The sequence below is a fragment of the Artemia franciscana genome, chromosome 5 (assembly GCF_032884065.1).
Source record: "Artemia franciscana chromosome 5, ASM3288406v1, whole genome shotgun sequence".
Classification (NCBI taxonomy): domain Eukaryota; kingdom Metazoa; phylum Arthropoda; class Branchiopoda; order Anostraca; family Artemiidae; genus Artemia; species Artemia franciscana.
The window spans coordinates 21360337-21379302 of record NC_088867.1 but is presented as its reverse complement, the minus strand read 5'-3'; the positions used below and the strand labels follow the sequence as shown (position 1 = coordinate 21379302).

General features: G+C 34.3%; 1 long non-coding RNA gene across 1 annotated transcript in view; it reads right to left on the bottom strand.

The window, feature by feature from the left end:
* Positions 1-18335, bottom strand: part of LOC136027094 (uncharacterized) — a 59128-nt gene extending 40793 nt beyond the window's left edge. The window contains exon 1 of the long non-coding RNA XR_010617495.1: positions 18229-18335. This is a non-coding gene — a long non-coding RNA (uncharacterized LOC136027094). The remainder of the gene's footprint in view (positions 1-18228) is intronic.
* Between the last annotated feature and the right edge of the window lie 631 nt (positions 18336-18966).

Genomic DNA, 18966 nt, shown 5'->3' with positions numbered 1-18966 from the left:
CCTTTCCATGACGAAAATATAACAATTGAAAATAGGGATGAAACCTTTTAATTGACAGTGAAACAAATATAAAATTTTCTAACTGGATATTTCGAACACATATACAGTGTCCATCATCAGCAGTAAAAATTACTGACAGTTAGGAATATCCAGCTAAAAAAAATTACTTTTGTTTCACTGTCAATTAAAAGGTTTCATCCCTATTTTGAACTGTTGTATTTTCATCAGAAAACTATACAATTTTTCAAATCAATAGTTTAAAAATAAAGTTTTTTGGGGGAGGGGCGAGTTTCTCTCCTGTCCCTCACGTCCGAGCCTAATATAGCAATAAAATTGACAATAAACGACGAAAAATTGAATAGAAACAGGGCCTTCGAGTTGCCTAAACAGGGAAACCCAAGTATAACATCTAACCGAAGCAAAGGTACCTGTATCTCAGCATTCCAGATGTTTAGAAACTTTAATTCTTTCATAGAAGGATTATTTGTGTTCTTCTTGTAGTCAAGCTCGGTACATTGTGGTTTATCTATTCATCAATTGTTAAAAGCGTGCCCCCAATAATGCCCCCTGTTGACCAGTGAAAGGTATCACTAGCCAGGCATTTATCAACATACAAAGAAAAGAATAGATAAACTAAGAGGTGTAATAGAAAAGGGGGGAAAGTGGATAATAGTCAAAGAAAGCCGCTGAATGTGTGGTCCAAGAATGGTCAGTGGACAACAGGAAGTAAGCCGCGTTAAGACACAAATTCTAAATTTTGGGTTCGTTGTTGTTCAGCAGAGATGAAGAAAAAACGGTTAGGTTTTCGTTAACCACTAACATTAAGATTCCAGAAAAGTGTTGTTTTGTCAATAGTTAGTTTGAAATTTATTGTTACTCGACATAACAAGGAATGCAAAGAGCTACTAAATTTCATGCGGAAAATCATTAATATAAGCATGACAGGTTAGGTTAGGTTAAAACGGAGGAACGTACGCCTGAAAGGGAGCGGTTGATACCGCACTGACACCTAGAGTTCCTTCAACGAATTCCAAATAATTCAATTATATTTCACTCTTTCAAACAATTTACCTGTCACTTGAAAAAGAATCGTATGCATGGAAAATATCTTATTTGAACTATCGAACTGTGTTCACTAGTCAGATATAGATGTAGGATAGATTGATCGGGTATATTACTTCAAAACTTACGGATTTTTATTTCTTTTTCTTTGTCTTTTTTATGCAGCTACCTCCAGGGACGGATCTAGACTTGTCAGCGCCCGGGAGCAAGAACGGCATTTAGCATTTAAACCAAGAACGGCATTTAATTGAAAAATCAAATTTTATTTGATCAGATTAAACAGTTGCTTTCGAGCTGGCGCCCAAGGCACGCTGCCCCCCCTCCCTTAGATCCGTCCCTGGCTACCTCTGAAAACAAAGATTCCTATGGTCCTGAAAAAATCATTCATACCAGCACACCAGTATGCTACATCTGTACATAGGGTTGGACATTTTTCTAATTCATCCCCAATGCCCTAAACATTACCACCCAGAGACAGGTCAATAGCCATATCAAAGCTCTACATCCCATTCGCTGCGAAAAAAATATTACAATCCGATATATGGCAGAGAAACAAGCCCACATTCTGTAAAAGTAAGAGCGGGACACTCCAGCTCCCCAACCATATTTTTAGCCGAGTTTGTCTAAGTAACTTAGCACTACCTCTCGTAGCCTTAACACGCAGCTATTGAATTCAATAAATATCATTAACCATAAATTCCTTCGATGGCTGAAAGCTTTTCCTTCCTCTTTAAGGTAAAATTAAGCTAAAAAACATGTAAGGAGCAACATAGAAACATAAAACAAAGATGAACTGTTTTGTATATTAGTGGGCTGCCTCTTTCTCAACCCTCGTTCTTTACGCTAAGGTCTTTGAGCTCTTTAAAAATACTTCTCATCCAAAATCAAGGGCTCTTGTGTTTGAGTAGGGTTTCCTAAAAAAATCAGGACAAAAAGTCAAACTGTACCGTAAGGATGAGGATCGAGGAAGTGGTCAAGTGTTCTGTTTCTGTTCGTTTGACTTTGATGTTGCTCCTTAACTTGCTTATTTTTAATTTAATTTCTAACTATTTTTCAAAATAGCCGTCCAGTCTTTTTGGTCATTTAAAAGGCCATAGGACTTTTGGTTTCCATTCGAATGAGCTATCTCCCAATCTTCTTTACCGTTGTTTCGATACAATCAACTCTGGAAATAATTAAAAAAACAAAAACAAAAAAAATAAAAAAAAAATAAACACTCATCTGTCATCTTTCGTCTGCCCCCTCCTAAAAATCCACATTTTTGTAGATAGGAGCTTGAAGCCTCAATAGTACGGTTCTCTGATATGCTAGATCTGATGGTGTGATATTCGTTCCGATCGCTTTACCTTCTGGGGGGCCTCCCCCTTTTTTAAAATCAGGCGAAATTTCTCAGGCTCATACCTTTTGATAGGTAATATTAAACTTAATGAATCTTATATATTTGGAATCAGCATAAAAAGTCAATTCTTTTGATGTACTAAATATTAAAAAAACAAGTTTTTTAACTGCAAGTAAGGAGCGACATTAAAGCTTAAAACGAACAGAAATTGTTCCGTATATGAAAGGGGTCGTTCTCTCCTGAATGCCTCGCTCTTCACGCTAAAATTTGACTCTTTCTCACAACTCTACTTTTTAAAACAATAAAAAACTTTAGCATGAAGAGCTAGGCGCTGAGGAGGGGACGACCCCTGTCATATACGGAATAATTCCTGTTCGTTTTAAGTTTTAATGTTGCTCCTTACTTCCAGTGGAAAAACTTGTTTTTTTATTTAATTTCTGAACGTTTTTTAATTAATGTATGTTTTGATTTTGGCTCACCTCACATGAATAATTAAAATGCAATTTGCATATTAATTTTTTTGGCTAAATGGCTTTCTCATAGTTTTGATTGACGATTTTGATAAAAGGAGCAGGAGAAGAGACCTAGCTGCGCTCCTATTTTTGGCTAATTAAAAAGGCAGCAAGAACTTTTTTTACGAACATTCTTATTAGTAATAATTATACGTAACTTAAGAATTAACTTACCTAACGAAATTCTATACTTGTATATTTTGATTACGTATATGAGGGGATTCTCCCACTCGTCAATACCTCGATCTTTACACTAAAGCTTCAATTTGGTCCCAATTATTTAAGAGCGACCCCTGAATCAAAAGACCGTAGAATAAATAATTGAAATTACTAAAAAATACTTTAGCGTAAGGAGTGAGGTATTGTGGAGGAGACAAGCCCCCTTATCTACGTAATAATTTCTGTTCGTCTTAGGTTCAAAAGCTGCTCCTTACTTCCACCTGAAAAACTTTTTTTTAATTTATTTTCTCATTTTTTTAATAATACTAGAAAATCCTTCGGCTCCTTCATGGAAATTTTCTTCCCTCATGATAAATTCCTTCATGGAAAGATCCTACCACGTAACCCCCTCCCCAGACCCCCTTTAACGTGAAAAAGTCCCCTTGAAAACGTCTGTACACGTCCCCATGATCATCACTATATGTAAACAATGTCAAAGTCTATAACTTGCAGTCCCTCCCCTGGGGACTGTGGAGGATTAAGTCGTCCCTAAAGACATAATTAATAGGTTTTTTGACTATGTTGAACAAAATTGCTGTCTCAAAATTCCGATCCAGTGACTTTTGGAAAAAATGAGCGTGGGAGGGGGCCTAGGTGCCCTCCATTTTTTCACTTAAAAAGGGCACTGGAACTTTTAATTTCCGTTAAAATGAGCCCTCTCGCAGCATTCTAGGACAATCTGAAATAAACACACATCCGTGATCTGTCTTCTCGGAAAAAATACAAAATTCAACAGTTTTCTAGATAGGAGCTTAAAACTTCTACAGTAGGGTTCTCTGATACGCTGAATCTGATGGTGTGATTTTTGTTAAGATACTTGGACTTTTAGGGTGTGGTTCCCCCTGTTTTCTAAAATAAGGCAAATTTTCTCAGGCTTGTAACTTTTGATGGGTAAAACTAAACTTGATGAAACTTATGTATTTAGAATCAGCGTAAAAATACAATTCTTTTGATGCAACTATTGGTATCAAAATTCTGATTTTTAGAGTTTCGGCTACTATTGAGCCGAATCGCTCCTTACTACGATTCATTACCACGAACTGTTTGATTATCGAACGGGCAAAAGGATCCATACAGTTTTTGGGAGGGGGAAGCCGGGAGCCCCACTTCAACAACTGAGCCAAAAACCTTTTTGTCCCTGATCACTTCGAAACTCACAGGTCGCTCCTTACTAAAGTACACGAACTGTTTGATATATTACTATTATCAAAACTGCATTTCTTTGAGTTTCGATTACTATTGTCCAAGTTGCTCCTTACTTACAGTTCGTTGCCATTAACTGTTTGAAAAAGCAAAAATGTATTCGCGGAGATAAATTAGCAGAAACTTTTTTTAGTTTGTTTCACTAACTAAGTTAGTGACAAACAGGATCACAGGCATGACAATATTTGGTATGGTTGCTGAAAAACTCTTGTTTTATATACCTAAAATACTAAAATAGTGATGCAACGATGCAAAAATTTGGCCCAATTCTTACACCAATTCCTCTTCAGTCCCAATTTTCAGCCACATTGAATGGGCTATTATTTATCAATTTACTGCTTACTTCGGCTTAGCGACGAGCTTAGGGCTATGATAGCCCCCGGCCTTCTAGCATAGCTTAAACTTGGGTCATTTTCAGGCTAGATAAGAGATAAGATAATATTTATTTGCAAAAGGCTATCACAAGCTCTAAAGAGCCGAATTCGCTTTATATGTCACTAAAAGCTAAGAAAATAAAAATAAAATCAAAATAGTACATTAAGTCAAACACTTTTAAGTGTTTTCAAACACAAATTAAAAGGGATTGATTCAACCTTTGTTTTTTACTTAATTTATGCTTGTTTTCCGACTTTGACAAGACGAAACTAAATTTTATTTCTTAATCAGAAAAAAATATATATACCAAAATTTGGCACTTTCTCCTCCAGTTTTGTAACACTTATTTTATTTTATAACTGCACCAAGGTTTCTGAAAAACAACAGCAAAAACGAAGAAACCATCCACTTATTATCACTTATCATACATGCCTTTTCAATCGAGCAAAACAAAGGCCCATCTAAAATAATTGGATCACAGAAGAAAGCTTTTAATGTCATTTTAGACCATCAAAATTATCTATCTGATAAGCTGGCACATAGCATGAAAAACCAAGTAAATACTTATTTGAAAAAAAAATTAACAAAGTAGAATTCCCCCACAAAGGACTGGTCATTACCATATAATCTCAAAGGCAGGACAAAGATGGTTTGAAAAAGTCACGGGCATTAACATACACATTCTGCTCTGGTGGAGTTTTACAGAACTTCATAATTAGCAGCAGAATTTTCACAAACCTTGAGAAGCATATAAGTATAGTGAGGGAACAAGCTAACACCGCCAAGCCATCAGCATAACTAAAATTGTTCATGGATACAGATCCAATATGCTTTAAAAAAAAAAGTCCATTAGCACTGGGACACTTGTTTTTACAATAAATATACATAAAAAAAGGGTAGGCCATAAAAATCCACTTGCTAAAAATAAAAATAGACTCATTTCAGAACCAAGGCATACAATAAAATTTTGCCTTTTGAACTACAGAAGGAGTCTCAATTAAAACGCAGCAGGAGGCACTAAGAAAGATACATAGCAATCAATAAAAAATTGAAAAATAACATAAAAATACTCTATTCCCCTTTCCCAAAAAGCATCCAATAAAATTTTTAGACAATCATTTTGTTAACAATAATTCAAAAATCAGATAATAAAACTCTGGGGTCAACACAGACCCCCAGGGCCCGGAGGCAGGCTTTGTAAGTTATCACCTGCGGAAATATATGGCTCTTGTAGAAGGGATAAACTTTAGAGAGGGCTCACTGGATTGGAAATGGAAAGTTCAAGTTCATTTTTAAGGAGTCAAAAATGATCGAAGGGCAATTAGCGCACCCCACGCCCTTTCTTCCCTGAGCCCATCCGATAAGAATTTGAGATAGCCATTTCGTAAAAAATACTTTAAACATCAGATACTAAGAATTATGAGGTCGACACAAACCCCCAGAGCCCGAGGACAAGTGTTTTAAGTTATGCCCCAAGTGCATAAAAGGTTTCTATGTAAAGAGAGGTCGTATAAATTGCATAGGTGGCTCATTTGACTGGAAATTAAAGTTTTAGTTACCTTTTTGGGAATAAAAAGGGATCGGAGGGCATCTGATCCCCTCCCCCACGCTCTTTTTCCCCAAACGTATCCAATAAAATTTTTAGATTGCCAGTTAATTTGAAATAGCCCAACAATCAGATAACAAAAACTTAGGGATCAACATAACCCCCACCCTCCTGAGCCCGGGAGAAGAGCTGTAACTTATCCCCTGGGCATACAAAGTTTTTATGGAAGAAGTGATCGAATTAATCTCGGAGGAGACTCAAAGAATCAGAAATTGAAAGTTCTAATTCCCTTTTAAAGAGTCAAAAGTGACCCGCTGGCAAATAGACCCCCCCTCCCTGCCAACCCTCTTTTACCCAAATGTGTCCGATTGAATCTCTTATATAGCCATTTTGTTCAAAATAGACTAAAGATTATTTAAAAAAGACTCCAGGGATAACAGAGCCCAGCAGAACCTTGGGGCAAGTGTTGTAAATTTTGCCCCAGGGTCATATAAGGTTCTTATGGAAGGGATGGTAGTACAAATTTTGCTTCTCAAAATGTTGAGATAACCATTTTGTTCAAAATGGTTTAAAGATCAAAAAACAAAAACTCAGGGATCAAAACAACCCCCTTGAGTCCGAGGGAAGTATTATAAGTTATGCCCCGGGGGCGGATAAGACTGTAGGCATCTAGCTCTCCCCCCATCCTGCCAACCCTCTTTTCCCCAAAGGCGTCCGATTGAGTTTTTTATTGTTCAAAATATACTAAAGATTATATAAAAAAGACTTCAGTAATAACGCAGCCCACCAGAACCTGAGCCAGGTTCTTATGCAAGAGGAAAAACTTTGAGGGGACTCAAATTACTAGAAATTTAAAGTTCTAATTGCTCTTTTTGAGAATCAAAAGTAAACTGATGAAAACAAGACCCCCCCTCCCACCCAATGGCTCTTCCCAAAATACGTCCGATCAATATTTTGAGATTTTCATTCAGTCCAAAATAGATCAAAGATCATAGAGTAAAAATTCCGGGTTTACACAGTCCCCCTCCCCAGAGCCTGGGCAAAATAAGGTTTTTAGGGAGGGAATGATCGTATAACTTCGTTGGGGGCTCGTTCTATTGGAAATTGAAAGTTCTAGTTTTCTTTTTAAAAGTCAAAATTTTTGAGATTATCATTTTGTTAAAATCGTAAAGATCGGTTAACAAAACTCCAGGGTCAACACAAACCCCCAGAGCCCTGGGGAAAGTGTTGCATGCTATTTCCAAGGGGCATATAAGGTTCTTATGCAAGGATTTTGAAAATAGTTGAAAGATCAGGTAAGTTAAACCCCCACGCTAAAACTTTATTAACGATATTTTTCCAAGGCTTAAGCAAGCTGACCCCTGACCTTTTCTGCATGCCCCCCCCTAAAAAAAGTGTTAAAGATATTTTATCCAAAAGTATGGCAACTCACACATGGCCCTCCAAAGCCCGAGCCCCGCCCTCCCAAAAAAAACAACAACTTATTAACAATATTTTATTCTAATAATTATGGGAGGTGACCCCTGGTCCATCATGGCCCGATATCCCTCTGTCTTCAAAACAATTATCGATGATCAATCATGAGAACTGACCCCTGGCCTTCGCTCCGTAGCACGACTCCCCCTCCCAAAAAACGACTTAGTAACAACATTTTCTTCCAAAAATCGTGGGAGCTGACGCAGTGCACTTTCTCCATTTCCCCCTTCCCCAACCAAAAAAAAAATATTAGCAACATTCTATTCCAAAAATCATGGGAATTCATTTTAATTTTATCAACTCTTTCCAAAACTTCTTCAATATAAACTAAAGTATGGCTACTACCCGTTTCCCAAATGGTAAAGCATAAGGCCTACTGCGTAGATGGCACTTTAGTTAAACAAATTATATTACAAATGTTCTCTCTTGCACTTGTTACAACGTTCAAAGTAAAATGAAAATTGTAGTGAAACCAGACCAGGATTTACCAATAGGTCCAATAAGCCCTATGGCTTTCACAGTTCCCAAAATTTTGAGGATTTCCTCGAAAATTTTTCAAAAACGAAGCGACAAAAATGCCTCGGTCTAGAAGCGTCAAAGCTTTAAATTCATCCCTGGGTGAAACAAAATCTTGAGTTGGTGATCCTTCAGCAATTAATATCATTATATATTAAATATTCAGTTTAATTTTATATTTCTTGCCAAAACTGTTAAATTATTTTGGGATAAAAAATTATTTGAAACAGGGAATTTTCAAAAACTTGAAACTCTGGCAATCAAAAACAAACAGAAATCAATGAAAGAAATTTTCCAAAAAAGAAGTTTTCTAAAAACAAAAGTGAAAACCATATTAAACTTGAGATCAGAAGAAATAGAAACATACAGTAACTAAAACTCAAAAGACCAGAAACTACTATTAAAGAATATATGAAACCCGAAACGAACAAAAATTAAATAAACAATCATAGTAAAAAATATACAACAGGTACTAATATAAATGAATAAATTATCCTTAAAATGAATAAAGCTCATGCTGAATATGCAAATCAAACTTTAAACAAACAAAAATATTTTGCTATTGAAGTATAAATGAAACCCAAATCCAACAGAAATTAAATAAACAATCATTGCAAGCAAACATACAATATGTACTATTATAAATGAGTAAATAAATCTTAAAACGAGTGAAAACTTAAACTGAATATGCAAATCAAGCTTGAAACAAAAAGAGATCTCAACAAACAAGAGGCTGGGTTTTGCCTCCTTCTCTCCCTGTAGAGGTCTAAAACCTACTACATCATTGGCACTTTACTGAAAACAGATTATATAATAAATATTTTCTTTTGTACTTACTACAACATTGGAAATTAGCAACAGTAAAATTAGATTTCGAACTGATGAACTTTCAGCAGTTAATATCATTATACATCAAATGTTCATTTTAATTTTATTAGTTCTTTCCAAGACTGCTCAGGACAAATATAGCTTCACTGCAAACACGAGTTTGGATATTACCCCCATCTCTAACTGTAAAGCAAATTCTGAACTCATTGAAAACGAATTATGTTACAAATATTTTCTTTTCCGGTAATTGCAGCATTTAAAATGAAAATAAGATTGCAGTGAAACAAAATATTGAACTGATGACCTTTCAACATCAAAAGCATTATATATCAAACATTCAGTTTAATTTTGTTTGTACTTTCCAAGACTATTCAATACACATATAGTTTTCGATAGTCCCAATGATGCAGTAAGCTTCAGATTTTTACAGTGGGAGAAGGAGGCCAAGCGCAAACTCTTGTTTGTAGATATTTTTATTTGTTTTAAGCTTGATTTGCATATCCGATTTAGGTTTCACTTGTTTTAAGATTTATTTAGCTCAAGTTCATTTTATTCTTTGACTATAAATATACAAAAATATTCACAAAACATCCCCGGCAGTGAGACTGGCAGGAAAGCCGGGTGACAATACAAACGGTATAAACATACAAACCCAGAAGGAACGGATGTCATCACACTTCTCACTCTATCCCACACCAAAAAATAATTGTCAAAAAACTTTTATTAAAATTATTGTCATTATTTATCCGATAGGTGAATGGCCGGGAGCTACTCACAAATTAATATTTACTAATTAACAGAGCTTTGATTTTAGTTTTTAATGTTAATAGCGATAGACTCTGATCAAAATAAGATCCATATATGTGTTCCAATAATTTTTAATTGTATTTTTAGGCAAAAATCCAGACCGTTCGGAGACAATGAAAGGCACGGGAAGCTTACTTAAAGGACAACGAGTATTGTACGGTCGGACTGAGGGAGGGCTGGAAAAAATTATTTAAAGCAATCTGGTAGCAGATCCTTTAGATAACGGACACGGAAAAGTATACATTGAAAAGCTAAAATTTGTCTAACCAGAATGATATATAAATAAATGCAAAGACTCTTCGTTATAGATTTGCCAGGAAGAGAAACTGGGGAATAAAATAACATCTTAAGGATTCTCATTGCTTTATTTTGTAACTTCGCAATAGGAGAAATATGTGACTGAAACGTACTCAAATAAATAATCGAACAATAACTAGTATACGAATGAACAAGAGAAAAACAGATTGAATTTAAAGCATAAAAAGGAAGAAAAAATTTAAGACGATCCATTACACCTACATTCCTTCCTAACTTAAGCCTTAGACTAGTGATATGAGCTTTCCAGCTTAAATTCTGGTCAACAATGACTCCAAGGTACCAAGTTGTTTGCACTCGTTTTATTTTTATTACTTGACCTCCAAATGTGACTTCAACCTCCTGTAACGTTGGTACTGCACTAGAAGCTCTTGGAATAGAATTACTTGGGGCGGCAAAAGAAATGAAATCAAAAGGTGAAATCGTATCTTTCAGAGTGTGCCACAAAGGGACTGATGTTTGGCTTGAAACAAAAGTTTCTACTGCACCTTCTTGGTCTCGTGTTTAATTAGTGTCTCTTTGTTTTCGTATCTTCAGTTAATTGCATTGGACAAGTAAAGTTTATGATTTGTTTCCGCGAATTGTTATTTTGTTTTCCATGTGCCCTATTCCACTGTTTCTCTTTCTGTTTCAGTGTACTTTCTTTTTATGCTTTCTTTTTTATCTATCTTAAAAAAATACAAAGTTCTTTTTCTGCTGCTTTTCCTTTTACAGCACCATTGTTTGGTATTGAGCCTTTGATCTCTTCGAATGGATGTCCATCACCAGAGGATCCGGTATGTCGCGTGCTTTTCACTATGTCTCATGCTTTTGATACTATTTGGCAATTAAATTAAAAGCAAATTATTTTGTCAAGTAATTTTTTGATATGTCTGATAGACTGAAACGGTTTGAGAGATATTCTACTGAGTTGAGTAAAATTTAAATTCAATAAATATAGGTGATGATTTAGCCCGAGACCCTTTTGTTGGTAATTTACCACGTAACAGGTATCTTTTACCTGAAGAAATTAGTCCTGTTAATAATGGCCTTTTTAATTCACTTCTTAGAAACATTCACTTCTCTCACAGCCGACCGAGATCAAAACAGGCTTCGTTTGCTGTTTAGATTTGATACCGTGTTGACACAAATCAGTAACATTTGACAACCGAGGAGTGATGCGGTAGCAATTCATCAGATTGATAGGTTCTGTGACTTCAGGTTTGTTTCGAATTTAGTTTCAAACTGAAACCTGAATCTTTTTCTTCGGGAAGCCCGTGAATGAGTAGATTAAGCTTTCTTTCTTTCATTTCGAAGGTTAGCAGCCACTTTTCCAACGAACCTGATTGTCTTCTGGTCATCTAAGGCTAACTCAATGGTCTCATAACTCAGCTACATCGTCTAGAACCTTAATTTCTGCCAAAATTGAGTCTAGCTTTGTAGAAACTTCAGCTTGTGCCGTTAGGATTTTGTCCAACTTCTCACTGATCAACTTATTGAATTGATCAAAGGACGACTGGGTGACTACTGACATTGTAAAATTTCAGCTATAATACGCGAAGACTGAATAGTATTAGTCTTCCATTATTCTCTTCCGTATACAAAATAACAAGCACTTATCTTGAAAAATGGGCAGGCCCAAGGTAGTAGTGGCAATTAACGTTGGAAAGGTGGCCCAGTGGAACGGGAATTGCGGGACACGGTATACCTTTTCCCAGCAGTTTAAGGACTACAGTAGAGCCGGTACCGCTACGACTCTTCTGTACCATTCCCGCTCTCTTATACAGGGTTAGAAAGCTTGATGATTTTGAACTCTGCTGCCACAAAATAGACTGTTGCGGCAACAATGTCGACAAATTAAATTGCACTGCTCTAAAAATTTAAATATTCAATCGGAGCAAAGAGTCAAATAAAACGGTACCTTTTGTCCTGATTTTTACCACTGTTCAATTTGTTGGTACATGTACAATATATATATATATATATATATATATATATATATATATATATATATATATATATATATATATATATATATATATATATATATAGTCCACTGTCACTGAATTAAAGCCAGAGTTTGTTCAAAAAACTTGTAAAAATCGACGATTTTCACAGGTGGAAATAAATATTGTGTGCAGTGTTGACGCTTACGAAGGGGGAACTGCCCCTCTCCTGCTTTCATATTAGGGTTACGTTAATGTCTTATTATACCGATTAATCAACGATTCCGTTGATTTTTGAATTAAAATGGAAAAGTTGTGGCATCAAGTAATGGCTAATTGAAAAAGCCAAGACAGATAGTCCAATTGAGTGAGAAGCAAACTTGGCATTACACTCTTTGAATGCTCAAAGTTAATAACATTTCTTAATCTCTTACTGTACTCAATTTCACTAATTGCGCAATCCAATTTGACTCGGAGTTAAATCCAGTTTATGTCCACAAAGTTCAAAGACCAAATCATTTACTCATTTATATTAGTACCTATTGTATGTTTGTTTTCTATTATTGTTTATTTAATTTCTGTTCATTTTGGGTTCCACTTATACTTCAAAAGTAAAATATTTTTGTCTGTTTTAAGCTCGATTTGCATATTAAACTTAAGCTTTCCTTTTTTTAAGATTAATGTCTTCGTTTTTATTAGTACCTGTTGTATTTTTTGCTATGATTTTTGTTTTTGTTTAATTTCTTTTGGGTTTCATTTAGTCTTTAATAGTGATTTCTGGTCTTTTTGTGTTTGAATTATTGTAGGTTTCTATTTCTTCCGATCTTAAGTAAAACATATCCTTAATTTTTTTTAGCAAACTTCTTTTTCGGAAAGTCTATTTTAATTGGTTCTTAAAAATGTTACTAGTAAAGCGCATTTCATCTAGTACATTCTTAATTTAAATATTGTTGCTTCTTTGTCAGAGGAAGAAGGGCTATAAAAGCGTGATCTTGCAGAATTATGTAAATAGGGAAATTTTTCAAGGCTTTATAATTCTGAAATAATTTGAAGTCCCAAATACTGGGCAAAATATTTCTAATTCAGTTCCTGATTTTTTATTTATTGGTACAAAAATTTGTCAAAAACACCTCCAAACATCAAAACCAAAATAAAACGCCAGATACCAGAAAGTAAAAACATGGATTGGAATTTTTACCAAAAACAATAAATGGCTTCTAAGGTGTCAATAGAGTTAACAAAGCTGTCAACAAATTTAATAAACTGTTTTCTAAACACTAATTGTTAGTAATATTTAGGAGTTGTTAGCTATTGTTTTTTAAACAGAAAAAACTTAAAAAGGTCTATTTTTATAATTCCAAAATATTTCAATCTGAGGCTAAGACTCTGCCAACAATTTGATTTGCAAGATAAATTCTCTAGTTTTTTAGCTAATTAAATAAAAAAACAAGTTTTTTTTAAACTAAAAGTAAGGAGCGACATTAAAAATTAAAACGAACAGAAATCACTCCGTATATAAAAGGGGCTATTCGCTAATCAACGCCCTGCTCTTTACGCTAAAGCTTGACTCTTTCTCTCAACTTTACTTTGTAAAACAGTAAAAAACTTTAGCGTAAAGAGCGGGGCGTTGAGGAGGGAACAGCCTCTTTTATACACAGAGTAATTTCTGTTCATTTTAAGTTTTAATGTCGCTCCTTACTTTCAGTTAAAAAAAAACTTGTTTTTTTATTTAATTTCTGAATGTTTTTAAATTAATTCATGTTTTGATTTTGGCTCTCTCGCACATGAATAATTAAAACGAAAATTGCATATTAATTTATTTTTTGGCTAAATGGCTTTCTCAAAGTTTTGATTGGACGAATTTAAGAAAAAAAGGAGTGGAGAAGTAGGCCTAGTTACCATCCAAATTATTTGGTTACTAAAAAGGCAACTAGAACTTTTAATTTTACAAACTTTCTTATCAGTGAAAATATACGTAACTTACGAATTAACTTACATAACCAACTTCTAAATTCATATGTTTTTATTACGTATAAGAGGGGGTTCACCCCCTCGTCAATACCTCGCTCTTTACCCTAAAGCTTAAATTTTTCCCAATTCTTAAGAATGACCCCTGAATCACAAAGGCCATAGAATAAATAGTTGAAATCAATAAAATTACTTTACCGGAAAGAGCAAAGTATTAGGACTATTGAGCCGGGTTGCTCACTACTACAGTTCGTTACCACGAACTGTTTGTCAATGCCTTATAGCTTCTAAAACTGGAATTCTTAGGGATTAATTTCTTTTTGGAGAGCAGAAACACTGCTAGAATAAGGTGCCAAACAAAAGATTAAGCATAACATAAACTCTAAATTCATTCTTTATACAATATTAACACATAAAATGCATGTTAAGAATCAAAATATAAAACACAACTTTGGTTCAAAAAAATTAATTACTTTCAATGGCATAGGTCAACTAAGCTAATAAGAAAAAGGAGAGACTAAAACTTTACAATGCAGAAGATGGAGGGTATATCTTGAATAAAACAGGTTGTAAAGTAGGAGACAGTGACTTGGAGAGGAACGTTAAGAAACACAGCTAAAAACACTAGTGAATATACCTAGAACTGTCTCGAATAGAGGAGAGGATGCTACAGTCATAGATTATACAAGAATTAGCAGAAAAGTAAGGAGAGTAAATAAGCCATTACATAGTTAGTGTGAATCAAGGTGAGGTGAACTAGTGGTCATGAATAATATTCCCATGAACAATAAGTAGCTTTTTGCTACTTATTCTTCTCTGGGTATATAATGCTTGATGTGGTATAAGCCAAGAGAAGGACCTGTAGACCTATAGAAGAAAACCTGTTAAAAAAAGTGATTCTTTGTAATTTACATAATAATTATAGCTAACACATTCTACATGCAGCCCTGCTCTACTTTAGCCCCAACCCTCCTAATATGGAAATCTATAGCTGAAATTACATATTTTCTATTGATTCTGCCAATCTATTTCTCAACCCTAGTACCTGTTAACTGAAGCAACTGTGGCAAAACAAGAACTGAAAAACAAGTAAAAGGTGGCAGAAAACATTGGAAATATATAACTTGTGCTATATATTTGTAAATTAGGCATGTTAGGGGTATATTTTTTGTTGTTCATATTTTAACTTACAAATAAAGTGAATATACCACTTGATACCTTTTTGTATGTTCTTTACAAATATAATAATTGCTTCTATTGCAAGTTCAAATTTAAGCACTTTTTGACCTTACTTAACCTAACAAATTTTGGCAGTGAAAAACATACATTATTTTGTCAAAAAAATGAGAAAAAACACATACTTTAATTGAAAATTTGGCATCAAAGAAGAAGAAAAACAGCATAATATTACAAAATTTATTAATCCAACTTAGTTGAGGAAAATCAGTGCTCATAGATTATACAACATTTAAAAAATGGATTAATAATGAAACAGTAAGTTTGAGACCAATGTTTTAGGCTTTTTTATACCCAAAAACTATTTGGGTATATTTTGGTCATTTTCAAGAGCCCAAAAAGATTTTAAATTTGAACTTGCAATTGGAGCACTTACTATGTTTGTAAAGAACATAAAAAAGGCATCAAGGGGTATATTCACTTTATTTGTAAATCAAAAATATGAACAACAAAAAATTTACCAATTATTAGTATAGCTGCATGATTTTCCCCTGGGTATGTAGGCTAAGTGGAAGGTCACTTATACCTGATCCTGTCCCTAATGTTTTTACTTGGTTGAAAAAAATCCAAAGAAAGTTCCCATTGAAAAGGAAAGAGACCAAAAGTGATATTGAATTTGTCATAGCTTGGAGGTTTGCCCATTCAGTCTGTTTAAAGAAAACAGACTCATAATTGAAGCTTTGTTCATTTCAATCTTAGGGATGATCTACATTTGTGACACTTCATTAAATGGTTGTAAAGGGATACTTTTATTTATTTGTATTGTTTGTTTTCTACATGATTTTTTAAATCTTTAAACTGATATACATTTCTTACAGATTAATTAGTCACACCACAATTCCATTTGCAAGTTTTAGCCAACTTTGTAACCCTGGTCTCAAAATTGCATATAAATTTATTGAAGCTAGGAAACATAGAACTCCTCTCTGTTTAAAAGAAAATGGATGGACATAAGTAGGTTTTAATACACTAAAGTCCTAAGGCCATGGCAATTAAAACAAAACAATAAGATTAACTTTAAAATGCTTGACATTACGTAAATATAACATTCACAAAGAAAAATCATTCACAAAATTTTACTTTTGTGCTCAGTTGCCAACCTGACCAATTGTCCTAAATTTTTAAACCTTGCAAAACATTCACCAGCTACCTCTTATGACCTACACTCTTATCTGTACATCAACAATTCATTGAAAAGGAAGGACCACCTTACTGGCATTTCTTCCTTTGTACTTTTATTTAATGGGTTTAAAAGAAATCTTCTATGGCTAAGTAAGAAGCCCAGTAAAGGACCAGGTGGTCCTTTAGCCAGGAAGTGCAATAGGAAGCAAGGGGCCAGTCATCGTATGCTTTTGCATGCCCTTCCTGCTTACTGACCCCAGATTTCTCTAGGTAACCTGTTAAGTTTGGGCCAATTCTGGCTGAAGTTACAGAGTCATGTCACTGACCTTTGTCCAAATAAACTGCTAATGCCAGGAATTAAACCTGTGCTCTTTGGATAAAGGATTCTCAACCTAGAGTGCCAGCCACTTAGGAAGGAACACAAATGTCACCAGAGAACAAAATTTATTTGGAAAAAGAAAATATTGAAAAAAAACAACTCAAGTCATAGTTGCTCCCATTTTTCACTACTGTCCCACAAACAATATGTATTTTATTTAGACAAATAAATTTTAAGACAGGTATCAACAAAACTCTATCAGGGATTGTATTTACTTAAGATACTATCAGCAATATGAATGCTTAGTTTTGTGATATTCTAGTCTTGAAATAATAAAAAAAGAGAAATTATATGTTCTATTTGTTTTCCACCAGCCCATTGGAGAAAAATCATTTGTGACAACAATATACCCATGGTTGGCTCAGAATCTCTCTAAAATGCTTTAAACAGAAGGAATTTTAAAAACAATTATACTGATCAGCAAGAAGAATATTAACATAACTCTCCAAACTTGGCACTTTTTAAGACAATTTTTAGCAAAGCAAGTGCAAAACTTTAATGGTGTTCTATGTCATCAAAAAAAAAAAAAAAACCCATTAAAATGTGTCAGATGTATTTTGATATAAGATGCCTCAAAGACTTTTAGTTGAATCTATGAAATAAAGGGCCAGGTATTCCTTTACATTTTATACAACATGTAAAAAGAAAAACAGTTCAATTTTTTTCACAAAAGAAGGAGCTATATGTAAAAAAATAAATGTATTTTTAACAGAAAGCAACTGACATCAATGAAATCAAATATAACAAAAATCCATGGAGAATAAATAATATCAGCCATATATTTAACCTATAATGAGATGGCATAAAAGATTATTTCTAAAATTAGAAAAAACCAGTGATATGGCTTTAAGTTCTGCTCAATCAACAGGAATTGTCTTTTCAGAACTAAGGCCAGAGAAAAAGAAACTGATAACCAAAACATAAGGCACCAAAAAATTTCAGGGCCCTCTAGAGGGAACAGAAGTAGAGGTAGGTAGCCTACTTCAAAAAACCTTCCTGGGACATACTTTAGCCTGTAGACACATGCCTGAAAGTTTCATTTTCCTAGCCTAACCTCTTTCAAAGATAGCCAAAAGTAGAATTTTACCCCTACTTTACCTTAAAAATCCAGTTTCAATAGCAATCTTAACAAATATAGACTATATAAAAGGCTATAGGTATTGGCCTAATCATTCTAAATTTTTTCAACTAAAAATTACATGATGGTTTAGAAACTAGGCCTATTTGATATAGTAATATTTGACTAACACACCAATGTGATAGCTGCCTTCCTAAGAACCAACCTTTTAAATAACCAAAAAACTTTTCTTCTGACTCCTTATGAAGCTTAGCCTATGCAAGACGGGCCTAGAACACCAAAAACCTTTTGGATCCTAAGGAATATGCATAAGATTACTTACAGGTCACTGAAAAGCTAAGATTATTTCCACTATTTACAGTTTCCTTGTCTTTTCTCTAGACTTAACGGTTTCACATGTTTATCCATTTAAAAAAATATGACGTCACGTGTCCTCAACGGACAAGTAATCCTGAGGGTTCAAGGGGGTAATTCGACTAAAGGCCTTTTTTCGCGTCAACCAAAGAGACTGTTTGAGCTCAACCACTCGGTGTGGTTGAGCTCAACCGCTGTTTTTGCGTGAAACAGTGACAAACCAGGTTGTCATGAAAAGTGATTTTGCGTGAAACAATTGACTGGTTGAACTCTAATTTAACCAGAACTGTCATTGTTTTTAACCGTAGGGTTCTACCATTCATAATTGTTGGTTGACCTTTTCAGGCGTAGATTTCGAAAAGAAGAATTCGTAGGCTATAAATAAGTCTATATAAAATAAGAATTATAAGCTGACAAATAGAATTCTAGCCACGCAAAAGTAAGGTTTAATTTTGTTTTTTTTCGTATTAGGGATATTTGGATAAATGTTGGGTTATATCCTGCAATTTGATTCACATAGGCCTTAAGACAGGAAGTCAAGAGTTTGAATATGCTTCTGAAAACTTATGTAGATACTTGGAAATCTTTGTTTCATCCTTTTGATGCCCTAGACTTGACCTTAGCTTGGTAATTTGGCTTCAGAGATAAAACCTTGATGAAGCAAGACCCTAGTGGTTATAAAGCATTGTTAATCCAATTACTATTC